This window comes from Thermobia domestica, chromosome 13, assembly GCF_964235325.1.
Source record: "Thermobia domestica chromosome 13, izTheDome1.hap1.1, whole genome shotgun sequence".
NCBI lineage: Eukaryota > Metazoa > Arthropoda > Insecta > Zygentoma > Lepismatidae > Thermobia > Thermobia domestica.
The window spans coordinates 2,850,011-2,871,357 of record NC_137466.1 but is presented as its reverse complement, the minus strand read 5'-3'; positions in this window follow the sequence as shown (position 1 = coordinate 2,871,357).

Sequence of the window (21,347 nt, the reverse complement as noted above, 5' to 3'; positions counted from 1 at the left end):
CTCAGGATATTCCCGCTTCCTCCCACATCATTCTACCAATTCTTCTAATGTTATTGACTTGCTTCAATCATTAGGCGCAGAGGCTCAGTGGTAGAGTGTTTCATCTGGTGGTCCAAGAAAGTTTCTAATGGAAAAGATCGTATCCGTGTGTTTCTCAGGGTCCTCCCGCTTCCTCTCACATAATTCCACCAATTCTTCTCATATTATTGACTTTCTTCAATCATTGAGCGCAGAGGCTTAGGGGTAGAGCGCTTCCTCTTGTGGGCCATGTAAGTTTGTGGTGGACAAGATCGTATCTGTGGGTTTTGTCAGGGTAATCTCGCTTCCTCCCACATAATTCCATCAATTCTTCAAATATTATTGACTTTCTTCAATCATTGGGCGCAGAGGCTTAGGGGTAGAGCGCTTCCTCTTGTGGGCCATGTAAGTTTGTGGTGGACAAGATCGTATCTGTGGGTTTTGTCAAAATACTCCCGCTTCCTCCCACATTTCATTCCACCAATTCTTCTATTATCATAGACTTGCTTATCATTTTCATTTTGCGCAGTGGATAAGATTGTATCTGCTCGTTTTCTCAGGCTACTGCCGCTTCTTCCCACCTTTCAGTCCACCAGTTCCTCTCTTATCATTGATTTACATTAATCGTTGTACGCGGTTGATCATTGGTAGAGCGGTTCCTGTGGTGGGCCAATTAAGTTTTTATTGGACAAGATCGTAGCCCTGGGTTAACTCAGTGTGCTCCCGTTTCTTTCCACTTTTCATTCCACCAGATCCTCTATTATCATTGACTCGTTTTAATCATATGGCGTGGCGGCTCATTGGTAGAGCGCTTCCTGTGGTGGGCCAAGTAACTTTGTGTTGGACAAGATCGTATCCGCTGGTTTTCTCAGGGTACTCCCGCTTCTTTCTACTTTTAATGCCACCATTTCCACCATTATCATTGACTTGCTTTAATCATTGGGCGTGGTGGCTAAGTGGTAGAGTGTTTCCTCTGGTGGGCCAAGTAAGTTTGTGGTAGACAAGATAGTATCCGTGGGTTGTCTCCGGATATTCCAACTTCCTCCCACATAATTCCAAAAATTATTCTAATATTATTGACTTGCTTCTATCATTGGGCGCAGAGGCACAGGGGTAGAGCGCTTCCTCTTGTGGGCCAAGTAAGATTGTGGTGGACAAGATCGTATCTCTAGATTAACTCAGTGTGCTCCCGTTTCTTTCCACTTTTCATTCCACTAGTTCCTTTATTATCATTGACTCGTTTTAATCATATGGCGTGGTGGCTCATTGGTAGAGCGCTTCCTGTGGTGCGCCAAGTACGCTTGTGGTGGACAAGATCGTATTCGTAGCTTTACTCAGGGTACTCCCACTTCCTCCAACATTTTATTTCACCAATTCTTCTATTATCATGGACTTGCTTGAATCATTGGGAGCAGTTGCACAGCGGTAGACCGCTTCCTCTTGTGGGCCAATTAAGTTTGGGGTGGACAAGATCCTATCTGTGGGTTTTCTCAGGGTACTTCCACTTGTTCCCACTTTTCACTCCACCAATTACTCTTCTATCATTGACTTAAATTAATCACTGGGCACGATAGCTTACTGGTAGAGCTCTTCTTTGGTGGGCCAATTAAGTTTGTAGTAGACAAGATCGTACCCATTGTTTTTTTCAGGGTACTCCCGCTTGCTCCGTCATTTCATTTTACCAATTTCCCTATTATAATTGACTTCCTTCAAACATTGGGCGCAGTAGCTCACTGGTAGAGCGCTTCCTCTAGTGGCCAAATTAAGTTTGTTGCGGAGAATATCGTATCCCTAGGTTTGCTCACAGTGCTGCCGCTCTTCCTACTTTTCATCCAACCAATTAATCCTTTAGCAGTGACTTGGTTTAATCATCGGGCGCGGTGACTGAGTGGTACAACGTCTCCTCTGGTGGGCCGAGTAAGTTTGTGGTGGACAAGATCGTATTCGTAGCTTACTCAGGGTACTCCCACTTACTCCAACATTTTATTTCACCAATTGTTCTATTATCATTGACTTCTTTCAATGATTGGGCGCAGTGGGTCGGTTTAGAACCGCTTCCTCCGGTGGACCAAAAGTTTTGTGGTTGACAATATTGTATCCGTGAGTTTTCTGAGGGTACTCCCGCTTCTACCCACTTTCATTCCACCAATTCTTCTCTTATCATTGATCTACATTAATTATTTAGCACGGTGACTCACTAGTAGAGCGCTTCCTCTGGTGGCCAAGAGATTTTGTGGTTTACAAGATCATATCTGTGGGTTTTGTGAGGGTACTTTTGCTTCCTCCCACATTTCATTACACCAATTCTTCTAATATCATTGACTTACTTTAATCATTGGACGCGTTGGCTCAGTGGTAAAGCGCTTCCTGTGGTGGACCAAGTACGTTTCTGATGGACAAGATCGTGTTCGTAGCTTACTCAGGGTACTCCCACTTGTTCCCACTTTTCACTCCACCAATTACTCTTCTATCATTGACTTAGTTCAATCATTGGGCACGGTGGGTCGGTGGAGAAGCGCTTCCTCCGGTGGACCAAGTAATTTATGTGGTGGACAATATCGTATCCGTGAGTTTTCTGAGGGTAGTCCCGCTTCTCCCAACTTTTCATTCCACCAGTTCCTATCTTCTCATTGACTTACATTAATCATTTAGCACGGTGACTCACTGGTAGAGCGCTTCCTCTGGTGGGCCCAGAAATTTTGTGGCTTACAAGATTGTATCCGTGGGTTTTTTGAGGGTACTCTTGCTTCCTCCCACATTTCTTTACCCCAATTCTTCTATTATCATTGACTTACTTTAATCATTGGACGAATGGCTCAGTGGCAAAGCGATTCCTTTGGTTTCCCAAGTAAGTTTGTAGTGGACAAGATCGTATCCGTCGGTTTAGTCAGGGTACTCTCGCTTCCTCCCACATAATTCCACCAATTCTTCTGTTATTGATTTTTTCAATCTTTGGGCGTGGTGACTGAATGGTAGAGCGCTTCCTGTGGTGGGCCAAGTACGTTTGTGGTGGAGAAGATTGTATCCGTGGGTTTTGTGATGGCACCCTCGCTTCCTCCCACCTTTCGTTCCACAGATTCCTCAGTTATCATTGACTTACTTTAATTATTGGACGCGGTAGCTCAGTGGTAGACCTCTTCTTCCGATGTGCCAAGTAAGTTTGTAATGGACAAGATCGTATCCGTGGGTTTTGTCATGGTACTGCCGATTTTTCCCAATTTGCATTGAACCAATTCTTCTATTATCATGGACTTGCTTTAATCATTGGGCGCAGTGGCACAGCGGTGGACTGCTTCCTCTTGTGGACCAATAACTTTGGGGTGGACAAGATCGTATCTCTGTGTTTCCTCAGGGTACTCCCACTTGTTCCCACTTTTCACTCCACCAATTACTCTTCTATCATTGACTTAATTCAATCACTGGGCACGGTGCGTCGGTGGAGAAGCGCTTCCTCCGGTGGACCAAGTAATTTATGTGGTAGACAATATCGTAAACGTGAGTTTTCTGAGGGTAGTCCCGCTTCTTCCTACTTTTCATTCCACCAAATCTTCTCTTATCATTGATTTACATTAATCATTCAGCATGGTGACTCACTGGTAGAGCGCTTCCTCTGGTGGGTCCAGAAATTTTGTGGCTTACAAGATTGTATCCGTGGGTTTTTTGAGGGTACTTTTGCTTCCTCCCACATATAATTACACCAATTCTTCTATTATCATTGACTTACTTTAATCATTGGACGAATGGCTCAGTGGCAAAGCGCTTCCTGTGGTGGACCATGTAAGTTTGTGGGGGACAGGATCGTATCCTTGCGTTTTCTCAGGGTATTCCCGCTACCTTTCACATTATTCCACAAATTCTTCTAACATTATTGATTTTTTCAAATTTGGGCGCGGTGCCTCAGTGGTAGAGCGATTCCTGTGGTGGGCCAAGTACGTTTGTGGTTGACAAGATTGTATCCGTCGGTTTTGTGAGGGCACGCTCGCTACCTCCCACATTTCGTTCCACAGATTCCTCAGTTATCATTGGTTTACTTTAATTATTGGGTGCGGTAGGTCAGTGGTAGACCGCATCGTCCGGTGTGCCAAGTAAGTTTGTAGTGGACAAGATCGTATCCGTGAGTTTTTTCAGGATACTCTCGTTTCCTCCCGCATCATTCAACCAATTCTTCTAATATTATTGACTTTTTTCAATCATTGAGCGCGGTGGCTCAGTGGTAGGGCGATTCCTCTGGATGGCCAAGTAAGCTTGTGGTGGTCAAGATCGTATTCGTGGGTTTCGTCAGGATCTTCCCGCTTCCTCCCAAATCATTCCAGCAATTCTTCTAATGATAATGACTTGCTTCAATCATTGGGCGCAGAGGCTGAGTTTTAGAGCGCTTCCTCTTGTGGCCCAAGTAAGTTTATGGTGGACAAGATCGTATCCGCTGGTTTTCTCAGGGTACTCCCGCTTCCTCCCACATAATTCCAACAATTCTTCTAATATTATTGACGTGCTTCAATCATTGGGCACAGTGGCTCAGTGGTGCTGTGTTTTTTCTGGTGGGCAAAGTAAGTTTGTGGTGGAGAAGATCGTATCCGTGGGTTTCCTCATGATACGCCCGCTTCCTCCCACATAATTCCAACAATTCCTCTAATATTATTGACTTGCTTCAATCTTTGAGCGCAGTGGCTTTGTGGTGCCGCGTTTTTTCTGGTGGGTCAAGTAAGTTTGTGTGGACAAAGATCGTATCCGCTGGTTTATCTCAGGGTTCTCCCGCTTCATTCCACTTTTCATTCCACGAATCCCTCTATTATCATTGACTTGCTTTAATCATTGGGCGCGGTGGCTCAGTGGTAGAGAGCTTCTTCTGGTGCGTGGTGTTCTTACTTTTTCGATCTGCTGCATGATAAATTTGTGGTGGATAGTACCGTATCCTTGGATTATGTCAGGGTACTCCCGCTCCCTCCCACATTTCATTCCACCGATTCTATTATTATCATTAACGTGCTTCAGTTATTAGGCGCAGAGGGTCAGTGGCAAAGCACTTCGTATCCTGGGCCAAGTAAGATTGTGGATTACAAGATTGTATCCGTGGGTTTTCTGAGGGTACTCCCGTTTCTTCCCACCTTTCATTACACCAATTCCTGTATCATTGACTTAAATTAATCACTGGGCGCGCTTCCTCTAGTGGCCAAATTAAGTTTGTTGCGGAGAATATCGTATCCCTGGGTTTGCTCACAGTGCTCCCGCTTTTCCTACTTTTCATCCAACCAATTCCTCCTTTAGCAGTGACTTGGTTTAATCATCGGGCGCGGTGACTGAGTGGTAAAACGTCTCCTCCGGAGGTCCAAAAGTTTTGTGGTGGACAATATTGTATCCGTGAGTTTTCTGAGGGTACTCCCGCTTCTACCCACTTTCATTCCACCAATTCTTCTCTTATCATTGATTTAAATTAATCATTTAGCACGGTGACTCACTAGTAGAGCGCTTCCTCTGGTGGCCAAGAAATTTTGTTGTTTACTAGATCATATCTGTGGGTTTTGTGAGGGTACTTTTGTTCCTCCCACATTTCATTACACCAATTCTTCTATTATCATTGACTTACTTCAATCATTGGACGCGTTGGCTCAGTGGCAAAGCGCTTCCTGTGGTGGACCAAGTAAGTTTGTGGGGGACAGTGTCGTATCCGTGGGTTTTGTCACGGTACTCCCGCTTCCTCCCACATTTCATTTCACCAATTCTTCTATTATAATAGACTTGCTTCAATCATTTTGCGCAGTGGAGAAGATCGTACACGTGGGTTTTCTGAGGGTTCTCCCGCTTCTTCCCACTTTCATTCCACCAATTCCACTCTTATCATTGATTTACATTAATCGTTGTACGCGGTTGCTCACTTGTAGAGCGGATTCTCTGGTGGGTCAATTAACTTTTTATCGGACAAGATTTTATCCCTGGGTTTACTCAGTGTGTTCCCGTTTCCTTCCACTTTTCACTCCACCAGTTCCTCTATTATCATTGACTCGTTTTAATCATTTCGCGTGGGGCTCATCTGTAGAGCGCTTCCTGTGGTGGGCCAAGTAGGCTTGTGGTGGACAAGGTTGTATCCGTGGGTTTTGTGAGGACACTCACTTCCTCCCACCTTTCCTTCCATAGATTCCTCAGTTATCATTTGCCTACTTTAATTATTGGACGCGGTAGGTCAGTTGTAGACCGCCTCGTCCGGTGTGCCAAGTAAATTTGTAGTGGACAAGATCGTATCACTGCGTTTACTCAGGGTGCTCCCGTTTCTCTCCACTTTTCATTCCACCAGTTACTCTATTATCATTGACTCGTTTTAATCATATGGCGTGGTGGCTCATTGGTAGAGCGCTTCCTGCGGTGGGCCAATTATGCTTGTGGTGGACAAGATTGTATCCCTGGGTTTTGTGAGGACACCCCCGCTTCCTCCCACCTTTCGTTCCACAGATTCCTCAGTTATCATTGACTTACTTTAATTATTGGATGCGATAGGTCTGTGGTAGAGTGTTTCATTTGGTGGTCCAAGTAAGTTTCTAATGGAAATGATCGTATCCGTGAGTTTTCTCAGGGTCTTCCCGCTTCCTCTCACATAATTCCACCAATTCGTCTCATATTATTGACTTTTTTCAAACATTGAGCGCAGAGGCTGAGTGGTAGAGCTTTTCTTCTTGTGGGCCAAGTAAGTTTGTGGTGGACAAGATCGTGTCTGTGCGTTTTGTCAGGGTAATCTTGCTTCCTCCCACATAATTCCATCAATTCTTCAAATATTATTGACTTTCTTCAATCATTGGGCGCAGAGGCTCAGGGGTAGACCGCTTCCTCTTGTGGGCCATTTAAGTTTGTGGTGGTCTATGGGTTTTGTCAGGGTACTCCCGCTTCCTCCCACATTTAAAAACCAACAATTCTTCTATTATCATAGACTTGCTTATCATTATCATTTTACGCAGTGGATAAGATTGTATCTGCTCGTTTTATCAGGCAACTGCCGCTTCTTCCCACCTTTCATTCCACCAGTTCCTCTCTTATCACTGATTTACATTAATCGTTGTACGCGGTTGATCACTGGTAGAGCGGTTCCTCTGGTGAGCCAATAACTTTTTAAGGGACAAGATCGTATCCCTGGGTTAACTCAGTGTGCTCTCCTTTCTTTCCACTTTTCATTCCACCAGTTCCTCTATTATCATTGACTCGTTTTAATCATATGGCGTGGCGGCTCATTGGTAGAGCGCTTCCTGCGGTGGGAAAAGTAAGTCTGTGTTGGAAAAGATCGTATCCGCTGGTTTTCTCAGGATACTCCCGCTTCTTTCTACTTTCAACGCCAGCATTTCCACCATTATCATTGACTTGCTTTAATCATTGGGCGTGGTGGCTAAGTGGTAGAATGTTTCCTCTGGTGGGCCAAGTAAGTTTGTGGTAGACAAGATCGTATCCGTGGGTTTTCTCCGGATATTCTAACTTCCTCCCACATAATTCCAAAAATTATTCTAATATAATTGACTTGCTTCTATCATTGGGCGCAGAGGCACAGGGGTAGAGCGGTTCCTCTTGTGTGCCAAGTAAGATTGTGCTGGACAAGATCGTATCTCTAGGTTAACTCAGTGTGCTCCCGTTTCTTTCCACTTTTCATTCCACCAGTTCCTTTATTATCATTGACTCGTTTTAATCATATGGCGTGGCGGCTCATTGGTAGAGCGCTTCCTGCGGTGGGCCAAGTAAGTCTGTGTTGGAAAAGATCGTTTCCGCTGGTTCTCTCAGGATACTTCCGCTTCTTTCTACTTTCAATGCCACCATTTCCACCATTATCATTGACTTGCTTTAATCATTGGGCGTGGTGGCTAAGTGGTAGAGTGTTTCCTCTGGTGGGACAAGTATATTTGTGGTAGACAAGATAGTATCCGTGGGTTTTCTCCGGATATTCTAACTTCCTCCCAAATAATTCCAAAAATTATTCTAATATAATTGACTTGTTTCTATCATTGGGCGCAGTTGCACAGCGGTAGACCGCTTCCTCTTGTGGGCCAATTAAGTTTGGGGTGGACATGATCGTATCTGTGGGTTTTCTCAGGGTACTCCCACTTGTTCCCACTTTTCACTCCACCAATTACTCTTCTATCATTGACTTAGTTCAATCATTGGGCACGGTGGGTCGGTGGAGAAACGCTTCCTCCGGTGGACCAAGTAATTTATGTGGTGGACAATATCGTATCCGTGAGTTTTCTGAGGGTAGTCCCGCTTCTCCCAACTTTTCATTCCACCAGTTCCTATCTTCTCATTGATTTACATTAATAATTTAGCACGGTGACTCACTGGTAGAGCGCTTCCTCTGGTGGGCCCAGAAATTTTGTGGCTTACAAGATTGTATCCGTGGGTTTTTTGAGGGTACTCTTGCTTCCTCCCACATTTCTTTACGCCAATTCTTCTATTATCATTGACTTACTTTAATCATTGGACGAATGGCTCAGTGGCAAAGCGCTTCCTGTGGTGGACCATGTAAGTTTGTGGGGGACAGGATCGTAAACTTGGGTCTTCTCAGGGTATTCCCGCTACCTCCCACATTATTCCACCAATTCTTCTAATATTATTGATTTTTTCAAACATTGGGCGCGGTGCCTCAGTGGTAGAGCGATTCCTGTGGTGGGCCAAGTACGTTTATAGTGGACAAGATTGTATCCGTCGGTTTTGTGAGAGCACTCTCGCTACCTCCCACATTTCGTTCCACAGATTCCTCAGTTATCATTGGCTTCCTTTAATTATTGGACGCGGTAGGTCAGTGGTAGACCGCTTCGTCCGGTGTGCCAAGTAAGTTTGTAGTGGACAAGATCGTATCCCTCCGTTTACTCAGGGTGCTCCCGTTTCTTTTCACTTTTCGTTCCACCAGTTCCTCTATTATCACTGATTCGTTTTAATCATATGGCGTGGTGGCTGATTGGTAGAGCGCTTCCTGTGGTGCTCCAAGTACGCCTTGGTGAACAAGATTGTATCCGTGGGTTTTGTGAGGGTACTTTTGCTTCCTCCCACAATTCTTTCCACCATTTCTTCTATTGTCATTGACTTACTTTAATCATTGGACGCCTTGGCTCAGTTGTAAAGCGCTTCCTGTGGTGGGCAAAGTACGTTTGTGATGGACAAGACTGTATCCGTGGGTTTTGTGAGGGCACTCTCGCTACCTCCCACATTTCGTTCCACAGATTCCTCAGTTATCATTGACTTGCTTTAATTATTGGATGCGATAGATCAGTGGTAGACCGCTTCGTCTGGTGTGCCAAGTAAGTTTGTAATGGACAAGGTCGTATCCTTGGGTCTTGTCAGGGTACTCCCGATTTTTCCCACTTTGCATTCAACCAATTCTTTTATTATCATTGGGGGCAGCGGCGTTTTTTCTGGTTGGCCAAGAAAGTTTATAGTGGACAAGATTGTATCCGTGAGTTTTCTGAGGGTACTCCCGCTTCTACCCACTTTCATTCCACCAATTCTTCTCTTATCATTGATTTACATTAATTATTTAGCACGGTGACTCACTAGTAGAGCGCTTCCTCTGGTGGCCAAAAGATTTTGTGGTTTACAAGATCATATCTGTGGGTTTTGTGAGGGTACTTTTGCTTCCTCCCACATTTCATTACACCAATTCTTCTAATATCATTGACTTACTTTAATCATTGGACGCGTTGGCTCAGTGGTAAAGCGCTTCCTGTGGTGGACCAAGTACGTTTCTGATGGACAAGATCGTGTTCGTAGCTTACTCAGGGTACTCCCACTTGTTCCCACTTTTCACTCCACCAATTACTCTTCTATCATTGACTTAGTTCAATCATTGGGCACGGTGGGTCGGTGGAGAAGAGCTTCCTCCGGTGGACCAAGTAATTTATGTGGTGGACAATATCGTATCCGTGAGTTTTCTGAGGGTAGTCCCGCTTCTCCCAACTTTTCATTCCACCAGTTCCTATCTTCTCATTGACTTACATTAATCATTTAGCACGGTGACTCACTGGTAGAGCGCTTCCTCTGGTGGGCCCAGAAATTTTGTGGCTTACAAGATTGTATCCGTGGGTTTTTTGAGGGTACTCTTGCTTCCTCCCACATTTCTTTACGCCAATTCTTCTATTATCATTGACTTACTTTAATCATTGGACGAATGGCTCAGTGGCAAAGCGTTTCCTCTTGTTTCCCAAGTAAGTTTGTAGTGGACGAGATCGTATCCGTCGGTTTAGTCAGGATACTCTCGCTTCCTCCCAAATAATTCCACCAATTCTTCTAATATTATTGATATTTTCAAACATTGGGCGCGGTGGCTCAGTGGTAGAGCGCTTCCTGTGGTGGGCCAAGTAGTTTGAGGTGGACAAGATTGTATCCGTGGGTTTTGTGAGGGCACCCTCGCTTCCTCCCACCTTTCGAACCAGAGATTCCTCAGTTATCATTGGCTTACTTTAATTATTGGACGCGGTAGGTCAGTGGTAGACCGCTTCGTCCGGTGTGCCAAGTAAGTTTGTAGTGGACAAGATCGTATCCCTGCGTTTACTCATGGTGCTCCCGTTTCTTTTCACTTTTCGTTCCACCAGTTCCTCTATTAGCATTGACTCGTTTTAATCATATGGCGTGGTGGCTGATTGGTAGAGCGCTTCCTGTGGTGCGCCAAGTACGACTTGGTGGACAAGATTGTATCCGTGGGTTTTGTGAGGGTACTTTCGCTTCCTCCCACAATTCATTCCACCATTTCTTCTATTGTAATTGACTTACTTTAATCATTGGATGCGTTGGCTCAGTGGTAAAGCGCTTCCTGTGGTGGGGCAAGTACGTTTGTGATGGACAAGATTGTATCCGTGGGTTTTGTGAGGGTACTCTCGCTACCTCCCACATTTCGTTCCACAGATTCCTCAGTTATCATTGATTTGCTTTAATTATTGGATGCGATAGATCAGTGGTAGACCGCTTCGTCTGGTGTGCCAAGTAAGTTTGTAATGGACAAGGTCGTATCCTTGGGTTTTGTCAGGGTACTCCCGATTTTTCCCACTTTGCATTCAACCAATTCTTTTATTATCATTGGGGGCAGCGGCGTTTTTTCTGGTTGGCCAAGTAAGTTTATAGTGGACAAGATCGTATCCGTGAGTTTTGTCAGGATACTCTCGTTTCCTCCCGCATCATTCCACCAATTCTTCTAATATTATTGACTTTTTTCAATCATTGAGCGCGGTGGCTCAGTGGTAGGGCGATTCCTCTAGTTGGCCAAGTAAGCTTGTGGTGGTCAAGATCGTATTCGTGGGTTTCGTCAGGATCTTCCCGCTTCCTCCCAAATCATTCCAGCAATTCTTCTAATGATAATGACTTGCTTCAATCATTGGGCGCAGAGGCTGAGTTTTAGAGCGCTTCCTCTTGTGGCCCAAGTAAGTTTGTGGTGGACAAGATCGTATCCGCTGGTTTTCTCAGGGTACTCCCGCTTCCTCCCACATAATTCCAACAATTCTTCTAATATTATTGACTTTTTTCAATCATTGAGCGCGGTGGCTCAGTGGTAGGGCGATTCCTCTGGATGGCCAAGTAAGCTTGTGGTGGTCAAGATCGTATTCGTGGGTTTCGTCAGGATCTTCCCGCTTCCTCCCAAATCATTCCAGCAATTCTTCTAATGATAATGACTTGCTTCAATCATTGGGCGCAGAGGCTGAGTTTTAGAGCGCTTCCTCTTGTGGCCCAAGTAAGTTTGTGGTGGACAAGATCGTATCCGCTGGTTTTCTCAGGGTACTCCCGCTTCCTCCCACATAATTCCAACAATTCTTCTAATATTATTGACTTTTTTCAATCATTGAGCGCGGTGGCTCAGTGGTAGGGCGATTCCTCTGGATGGCCAAGTAAGCTTGTGGTGGTCAAGATCGTATTCGTGGGTTTCGTCAGGATCTTCCCGCTTCCTCCCAAATCATTCCAGCAATTCTTCTAATGATAATGACTTGCTTCAATCATTGGGCGCAGAGGCTGAGTTTTAGAGCGCTTCCTCTTGTGGCCCAAGTAAGTTTGTGGTGGACAAGATCGTATCCGCTGGTTTTCTCAGGGTACTCCCGCTTCCTCCCACATAATTCCAACAATTCTTCTAATATTATTGACGTTCTTCAATCATTGGGCACAGTGGCTCAGTGGTGCTGTGTTTTTTCTGGTGGGCAAAGTAAGTTTGTGGTGGAGAAGATCGTATCCGTGGGTTTTCTCATGATACGCCCGCTTCCTGCCACATAATTCCAACAATTCCTCTAATATTATTGACTTGCTTCAATTATTGAGCGCAGTGGCTTAGTGGTGCCGCGTTTTTTTTGTGGGTCAAGTAAGTTTGTGTGGACAAAGATCGTATCCGCTGGTTTATCTCAGGGTTCTCCCGCTTCATTCCACTTTTCATTCCACGAATCCCTCTATTATCATTGACTTGCTTTAATCATTGGGCGCGGTGGCTCAGTGGTAGAGAGCTTCTTCTGGTGCGTGGTGTTCTTACTGTTTCGATCTGCTGCATGATAAATTTGTGGTGGATAGTACCGTATCCTTGGATTATGTCAGGGTACTCCCGCTCCCTCCCACATTTCATTCCACCGATTCTATTATTATCATTAACGTGCTTCAGTTATTGGGCGCAGAGGGTCAGTGGCAAAGCGCTTCGTATCCTGGGCCAAGTAAGATTGTGGATTACAAGATTGTATCCGTGGGTTTTCTGAGGGTACTCCCGTTTCGTCCCACCTTTCATTACACCAATTCCTGTATCGTTGACTTAAATTAATCACTGGGCACGATAGCTTACTGGTAGAGCTCTTCTTTGGTGGGCCAATTAAGTTTGTAGTAGACAAGATCGTACCCATTGTTTTTTTCAGGGTACTCCCGTTTGCTCCGTCATTTCATTTTACCAATTCCCCTATTATAATTGACTTCCTTCAAACATTGGGCGCAGTAGCTCACTGGTAGAGCGCTTCCTCTAGTGGCCAAATTAAGTTTGTTGCGGAGAATATCGTATCCCTGGGTTTGCTCACAGTGCTCCCGCTTTTCCTACTTTTCATCCAACCAATTCCTCCTTTAGCAGTGACTTGGTTTAATCATCGGGCGCGGTGACTGAGTGGTAAAACGTCTCCTCCGGAGGTCCAAAAGTTTTGTGGTGGACAATATTGTATCCGTGAGTTTTCTGAGGGTACTCCCGCTTCTACCCACTTTCATTCCACCAATTCTTCTCTTATCATTGATTTAAATTAATCATTTAGCACGGTGACTCACTAGTAGAGCGCTTCCTCTGGTGGCCAAGAAATTTTGTTGTTTACTAGATCATATCTGTGGGTTTTGTGAGGGTACTTTTGTTCCTCCCACATTTCATTACACCAATTCTTCTATTATCATTGACTTACTTCAATCATTGGACGCGTTGGCTCAGTGGCAAAGCGCTTCCTGTGGTGGACCAAGTAAGTTTGTGGGGGACAGTGTCGTATCCGTGGGTTTTGTCACGGTACTCCCGCTTCCTCCCACATTTCATTTCACCAATTCATCTATTATAATAGACTTGCTTCAATCATTTTGCGCAGTGGACAAGATCGTACACGTGGGTTTTCTGAGGGTTCTTCCGCTACTTCCCACTTTTCATTCAAGCTATTCCTATCTTATCATTGATTTACATTAATCGTTGTACGCGGTTGCTCACTTGTAGAGCGGATCCTCTGGTGGGTCAATTAACTTTTTATCGGACAAGATCGTATCCCTGGGTTTACTCAGTGTGTTCCCGTTTCTTTCCACTTTTCATTCCTCCAGTTCCTCTATTATCATTGACTCGTTTTAATCATATGGCGTGGTGGCTCATTGGTAGAGCGCTTCCTGTGGTGGGCCAAGTAGGCTTGTGGTGCACAAGGTTGTATCCTTGGGTTTTGTGAGGACACTCGCTTCCTTCCACCTTTCCTTCCATAGATTCCTCAGTTATCATTGACCTACTTCAATTATTGGACGTGGTAGGTCAGTGGTAGACCGCCTCGTCCGGTGTGCCAAGTAAGTTTGTAGTGGACAAGATCGCATCACTGCGTTTACTCAGGGTGCTCCCGTTTCTTTCCACTTTTCATTCCACCAGTTCCTCTATTATCATTGACTCGTTTTAATCGTATGGCGTGGTGGCTCATTGGTAGAGCGCTTCCTGTGGTGGGCCAAGTATGCTTGTGGTGGACAAGATTGTATACGTGGGTTTTGTGAGGGTACTTTTGCTTCCTCCCCAATTCATTCCACCATTTCATCTCTTGTAATTGACTTACTTTAATCATTGGACGCGTTGGCTCAGTGGTAAGGCGCTTCCTGTGGTGCGACAAGTACGTTTGTGGTGGACAAGATAGTATCCGTGGGTTTTGTAAGGGCACACTCGCCTCCTCCCGCTTTTCGTTCCACAGATTCCTCAGTTATCATTGACTTACTTTAATTATTGGATGCGATAGGTCAGTGGTAGACCGCTTCGTCTGGTGTGCCAAGTAAGTTTGTAATGGACAAGATCGTATCTGTGGGTCTTGTCAGGATACTCCCGATTTTTCCCACTTTGCATTCAAATAATTCTTCTATTATCATTGGGGGAAGCGGCGTTTTTTCTGGTTGGCCAAATAAGTTTGTAGTGGACAAGATCTTATCCGGGGGTTTTGTCAGGGTACTCTGCCTTCCTTTCACATAATTCCACCAATTGTTCTGATATAATTGACTTTTTTCAATCATTGAGCGCGGTGGCTCATTGGTAGAGCGATTCCTCTGGTTGGCCAAGTAAGTTTGTGGTGGACAAGATCGTATTCGTGAGTTTTGTCAGGATCTTCCCGCTTACTCTCACATCATTCCACCAATTCTTTTAATGATATTGACTTGCTTCATTCATTGGGCGCAGAGGCTGAGTGGTAGAGCGCTTCCTCATGTGGGCCAAGTAAGTTTGTGGTGGAAAAGATCGTATCCGCTGGTTTTCTCAGGGTCCGCTTCTTTCGACTTTTCATTCCACCACTTCCTCGATTATCATTGACTTGCTTTAATCATTGGGCGCAGTGGCTGTGGTAGAGTGTTTCCTCTGTTGGGCCAAGTAAGTTGTGGTGGACAAAGATCGTATCCGTGGGTTTTGTCAGGGTACTCCCGCTTCCTCCCACATCATTCCACCAATTCTTCTAATATTATTGATTTTATTCAACCATTATGTGCAGAGGCTCGGCGGTAGAGCGCTTCATCTTGTGGGCGAGGTAAGTTTGTGGTGGACAAGATCGCATCCGCTAGTTTTCTCAGGGTATTCCGCTTTTTTCCACTTTTCATTCCACCATTTCCTCCATTATCATTGACTTGCTTTAATCATTGGGCGCAGTGGCTCAGTGGTAGAGTGTTTCCGCTGGTGGGCCAAGTAAGTTTGTGGTGGACAAGATCGGATCCGTGGGTTTTGTCACGGTACTCTCGCTTCCTCCCACATAATTCCTACAATTTTTCTAATATTATTGACGTGCTTCAATCATTGGGCGCAGAGGCTCAGTGCTGGAGGTCTTACCCTTGTGTGCGAAGTAAGTTTTGGTGGGCAAGATCGTATCCGCTGGTTTTCTCAAGGTACTCAAACTTCTTTCCACATTACATTCCACCTATTCTTCTATTATTATTATTATTGATTTGCTTCAATCATTGGGCGCGGTGGCTCAGTGGTAGAGAGTTTTCTCTGGTGGACCAAGTAAGTTTGTGGTGGAGAAGATCGTATCCGTGGGTTTTCTGAGGGTACGCCCGCATCATCCCGCTTGTCATTCTACCAATCCCTCTATTATCACTGACTTACTCTAATCATTGGGCACGGTGGCTCAGTGGGAGAGCGCTTTTTCTAGTGCGTTGGGCCCTTATTGTTTCGATCTCCGGCCTAGTACATTTGTGGTAGACAAGATCGTATTAGTGGGTTATCTCCGGGTACTCCTGCTTCTTCCCACTTTTCATTCCATCAATTCCTCTATTATCATTGACTTGCTTTAATCATTGAGAGGTCTTGGTCCCTTGAACATTGCGGTCCCAAGCATTTGGGTTGTGATGTAAATCTTTGCTGTGGTTCAATGTCAGTATTTTATTACGCGAGATAAAACCATCCATACAGCTATAAAGGTTGTTCTATCTTGCGCAAACAGGTATTGAGATTGAGCGAATTCGGGACCTTATTTCTCTTGCTTTGAGGCCATTAACTGATTTCGGACATTACGCTGTCCTCAAAGGACTGGCATCTTTCAAATGTTGCCATCCGCGTGCAACAACCCCATGTTTAAAAGGGGAATAGAAAGGACCCGCGTCTAGAACTGCGGGACCCAGTTTCTTGAGATTCAAGGATATGGTTTGATTTCTGACATCACAAATTGTGTTCAACGGATGAAAAACTTTAAATGCCGCCACGCTGTCTAAAAACTTCATGGTTTATAGGTGAATAGAACGGACGCGAACCCATAACGTCAGGACCCCATTCCTTGATCTTCTTGGCCTGGGCCTGATTTCTGACATTACTACTGCACTCAGGAGCAATGGTAATGTCAGAAATCATTAACCTTACTATTTGCGCGAGTGTGTGTCCTCTCCGCTGGTCCAGTTGCAAGCACGTGACCCTTTGGTACCCCAGAGTTTTTCAAAGAATGCATTTTTTACTAATTATATTAATTTTTCTTTTTAAAAGGTGCAATCAATACGTTTGTTTATTTAATACGTAGTTACTGTTGAACAAAGTTCTCAGTTTTATATCTGGCAATAAGATCCCCTCTTTTCTGTCTCTAGACCCAGTCATATTACACTTAATAAATGCCAAATTACGATTTTTATCAACAAAGAGAAGCTGGTAAATAATTATAATAATAATAATAATAACACTAATAATAATATTTTTTCACAATTCTTTAAAATTTCTGTGTGCTTCACTGAATCTGGATATTTTGTTTTACAGTGTATAATGCAAAAAGGCTTCAAAACAGCCATCTGGCAAAAATTATTTGTGTAAAAGACGCAAACGTGAACTAAACAACTGACCTTGTTTCTGTTTGCCTTTAAGCACTATGTTACTATTTAGAAGACACAGACAAAACTAGAGAGCAACGTGATATCTCGCTTAAAGGCAACCTCGTTGCTAAACTGAAGACTAGCACTCTGTCAATATATTGCATAGCTATCAATAAGTCACACTCACAGGTTCTTTCCAAACGTTTTGTATAACAGGTTAATCAAACTACGTTGTTGTAGGTAAGGGATAAGACTGAGAGACCGATAAGTGTTGGAACTCAGAGCCGTAGGTAGACATCTAGTTGCCCGGGGCGAAGTAGAATTCGGCGTCCCCCGACACTCACCTTACCAACCTTTGACTTTTTCTTTCTGTGCTTTTGTTTTTAACATATAAGAGAAACACCTTTTCGTGGTTACGCTACGCTGATTTTTTTTAACAAGCCGCTTGGACAGACCATTGCAACAGCCAAAAGGGATCGTTATGTATTCTTTAATAAATAAGAGCCGCTCTCAAGAGCCTTATTTTAGACTTGCTGCTAAACTTAACAAAACTACCTTGTATAAAAATACATTTGGAGAATAATTATGAAAAAAGCATGGAGTCGATTCTCCTACGTCAAAGGGACCATGTTATACATGGAGTTGGGGGACGCGAGTGGTAGCGCTAGAAAGGTCCGGGTCCCCTCAGTGCAATAGTAATGTCAGAAATCAGGCCCAGGCCACGAAGCTTAAGGAATGGGGTCCAGACGTTATGGGTACGGGTCCCTTCTATCACCTATTAAACATGAAGTTTTTAGACGGCGTGGCGGCATTTGAAAGGTTTTCAACCGTTGAGCCCAAATTGTGATGTCAGTAATCGATCCCTAGCCTTGAATCTCAAGAACCTGGGTCCTGAAGTTTTAGACGCGGGTCCTTTCTATTCCCCTTTTAAACTTGGGGTTGTTGGACGCGGATGGTAACATTGGAAAGGTCCTAGTCGTTTGAGGACAGCGTAATGTCCGAAATCAGTTCCTGGCCTCAAAGCGACAGAAATGAGTTTCCGAATTGCCTCAATCACAATACCAGTTTGCGCAAGATAGAACAACATTTATAGATGTATGGATGGTTTTATTACGCGTAATAAAATGCTGAGATTGAACCACAGCAAAGATTTACATCACAACCCAAATGCTTGGAACCGAATCTGATTTCTGACATCACCGCAATGCTCAAGGGACCAATGATTAAAGTAAGTCAATGATGATAGAAGAATTGGTTGAATGAAATGTGGGAGGAAGCGGGAGTACCCTGAGAAAATCCATGGATACGACCTTGTCCGCCACAAAATTACTAAGCTGGGAATCGAAACAATAAGGTCCCCATGCACCACAGGAAAGACTCTACCACTGACCTACCGCGCCTAATTATTAAATCGTGAATGATAATAGAGAAATTGGTGGAATGAAATGTGGGAACAAGCGGGAGTACCCTGAAAATCCCACGGATACGATCTTGTCCACCAAAAACTTACTTGACCGGAGATCGAAACAATAAGGACCCCACGCATCAGAGGAAGCGTTCTACCACTGAGCCACCGCTCCCAATGATTAAAGCAAGTAAATGATAATAGAGGAATTAGTGGAATGAAAAGTGTGAAGAAGCGGGAGTACCCTGAGAAACCTCACGGATACGATAGCTTTATCACACTTTAATTAGGTTATAAAAAATTAAAAAAGGAAAAAATCGTAGTTAAGCATAATGTTAACCTAGAGGTTATGCAAACTTTCCGAACACTCGGCTTATGCAGCGCCTCTAGTGGATAACTTTGAAATTACTGAGTTTCAAATGAGCTGCAGGTTACCTAAGCAGCCATTCGGAACAAAATGTAGAACTGGGCAACGTCGAATCTATACGGGTTCTATATCGTAAATTTCATCTAATCGGAAATCCGTTATTGTTCAATAGTTAAAGTGATCTAAATTTCAGAATATCTTAAAAGTGTTAATGTTCTCTCGAAGTTATTCCAGGAATATATTATATTATCATTTATTTAATTGGTGTTTAATTATCTGTTGGAATATAGAGGCGAAATTGTAACACAGTCCTCACGGAGGTTATTTAATGAGAATTCTGTCTGGTTGGAAAATGGTGAGTGTTATAATTTTCTCATATTAATTCTATTTTATATAGTATAAAGTTACAAGATGTGAGATCTATTTGATTGTAATAAATTCTATATAATTTCAAGAAGAATTCTACAAGAACTAAGATTTCTGTTGTTTATAATTTCTTTAAAGAACTTAGCAGTATTAGATTTTGTACCTTTTTTGACATAACTAATCACATACTGTGTTGTATAATATGATATTATGTTCAAAGATATTTCAAATTATTAATCATATTGTATTCATATTAAATGTGTACCATCGTTAAATTTTTGATAGTGTTATAAAAGTTTCTATAAAGAAAAGAAATCTGATTTTCCATTAATAGAACCTACTTATACCTAACCTAGTTATAATAAGACTCGGGAAGTTCGTAAGAACGATATTAATATATATATATATATATATATATATATATATATATATATATATATATTAAATGCTAATTTTAGGTCCTAAGATTAATGCTTTACGAATTTAATAACTTACCAGTATATTTCCAAAGAAAGAAAATATAAGATTGACATCTTTTAACCCTCAAAAATAAAAAAAATCTTTATATATTTGTCCTGGTACTTATGACCAGCGGCCCAGAACGGCGCACACGAAGGCTCGTTACAAACATTTCATTCCGAATCCCTCTTCTTTTAGAAGAGAATAGGAGTTAAAATAGAGGGGTTATTATGTTTAGATGCTGAAATAGGTGGAAAGTTTATTAGTAAGCTTTGTAATATAGGTAAGAATCTTGTGATTACCCTGTATATATATTTAGGAAGTAGAGAATTTAAATTTAATGTCAATGAATGTAAAGGGTTTATCGCTTACACAAAAGAAAAGTAGTTATTACAGATATTACATTGGTTTAAGAATAGTAATTTTCTTTTGCCTTGTAATTTATTTAGAAAATATGGGGGAAAGAAACCAGCCTCAATCAGTATTGAATGGATTTGAAAATGAAAATGCGGGGGTAGTCATTCCTCCTAATGGGATCTTTCTTATCTAGATACTGAGAGTGATTCAAGGTCAAGGCATTCCTCGTCATTCGGATTTATATTGGAAAGGTAGTGACAAGCGAATTAGCTGCAAAAGGAATGTCATGTGAGGGCTGAGAACACCTTTTGTCTGTACAAAGTGAGAGTGGTAGGATTTCCGCTACCAACCCGTTTATTGACCTGGCGAATACAGCTGGTAAGAAAGAAAAGGAAGAAAATGAAAGTAAGAATCCTTTCGTAGATAACAATTTATATGAAGCAAAAGAATTAAATACGTGTAGAAATCCTATAATAAATAGTTTTATGGCATTTAATATTAGGGCTGATAAATTAAATGGAAGTATAACATGTAATTTATTTAATGAGAAAATTCAATCTATACCTTGTACTGATGGAACAGATGATATTAAGTTGTTTCAATTTCTACTAGCAGTCCTAAAAATTATAAAATTAAAATTTTTTCCAATCGAGTTTGTTTTGATTGCTGCGTTAAGTAAACCGCGAGGGAGGTTGTATCAGGAGTTGGTTTCTTTGTATGAAATGTCAAATAACTGGAGGTTCATATCTAATTATTTATATACGAAATTAGTTACACCTTTAGGTAAGCGAGAACTCTTGAATCGCAATGTAAGAGTTATACAAAAGCCCAGAGAAAATTTACTGGATTTTGTAAACAAACTAGGCGATGCATATGAAATATGTTATGGTACTATAAATGAGGAAAAATCTACAGATTTAATTAGTTTAATAATGGACGGGTTGCAACCGCAAATTACTTTCGAAATTTACAAGTACCGTTATCCAGTGTCTATGGACGATGTTATGGGAGACATTATTGAGTACGAGAAACATCAGCATAACTTAGAATCATATAACGCACTGGTGTGATATACCGATACGAGTGCAACTTGGAAAAATAAAATTGAGTGCTATGTTTGTGGTGGACAACATCGCATTGCTAACTGTAGGGCTAATAAACAATATCTTATAAATAAGCAGTTGGTGAAAATGAATATGAACTTAAAATCGGATGGATGCTTTGCAGATCTAAGTGACCGGATAGAGGTAACCCCTCAGATAAGGGGGTCGGGAGTTCAAATCCGGAGCATATCTAATAGTGATAGTGTCTTTAATAAACAATTACCAGGTGGTATTAATGACAAAGAAAGACGCTTTGCGGGTAATCGGTAGAGGTTAAGGTGGTCCGAGTTTCAAAAAAGTGAAAGTAATAAACGTGTTGGATTAA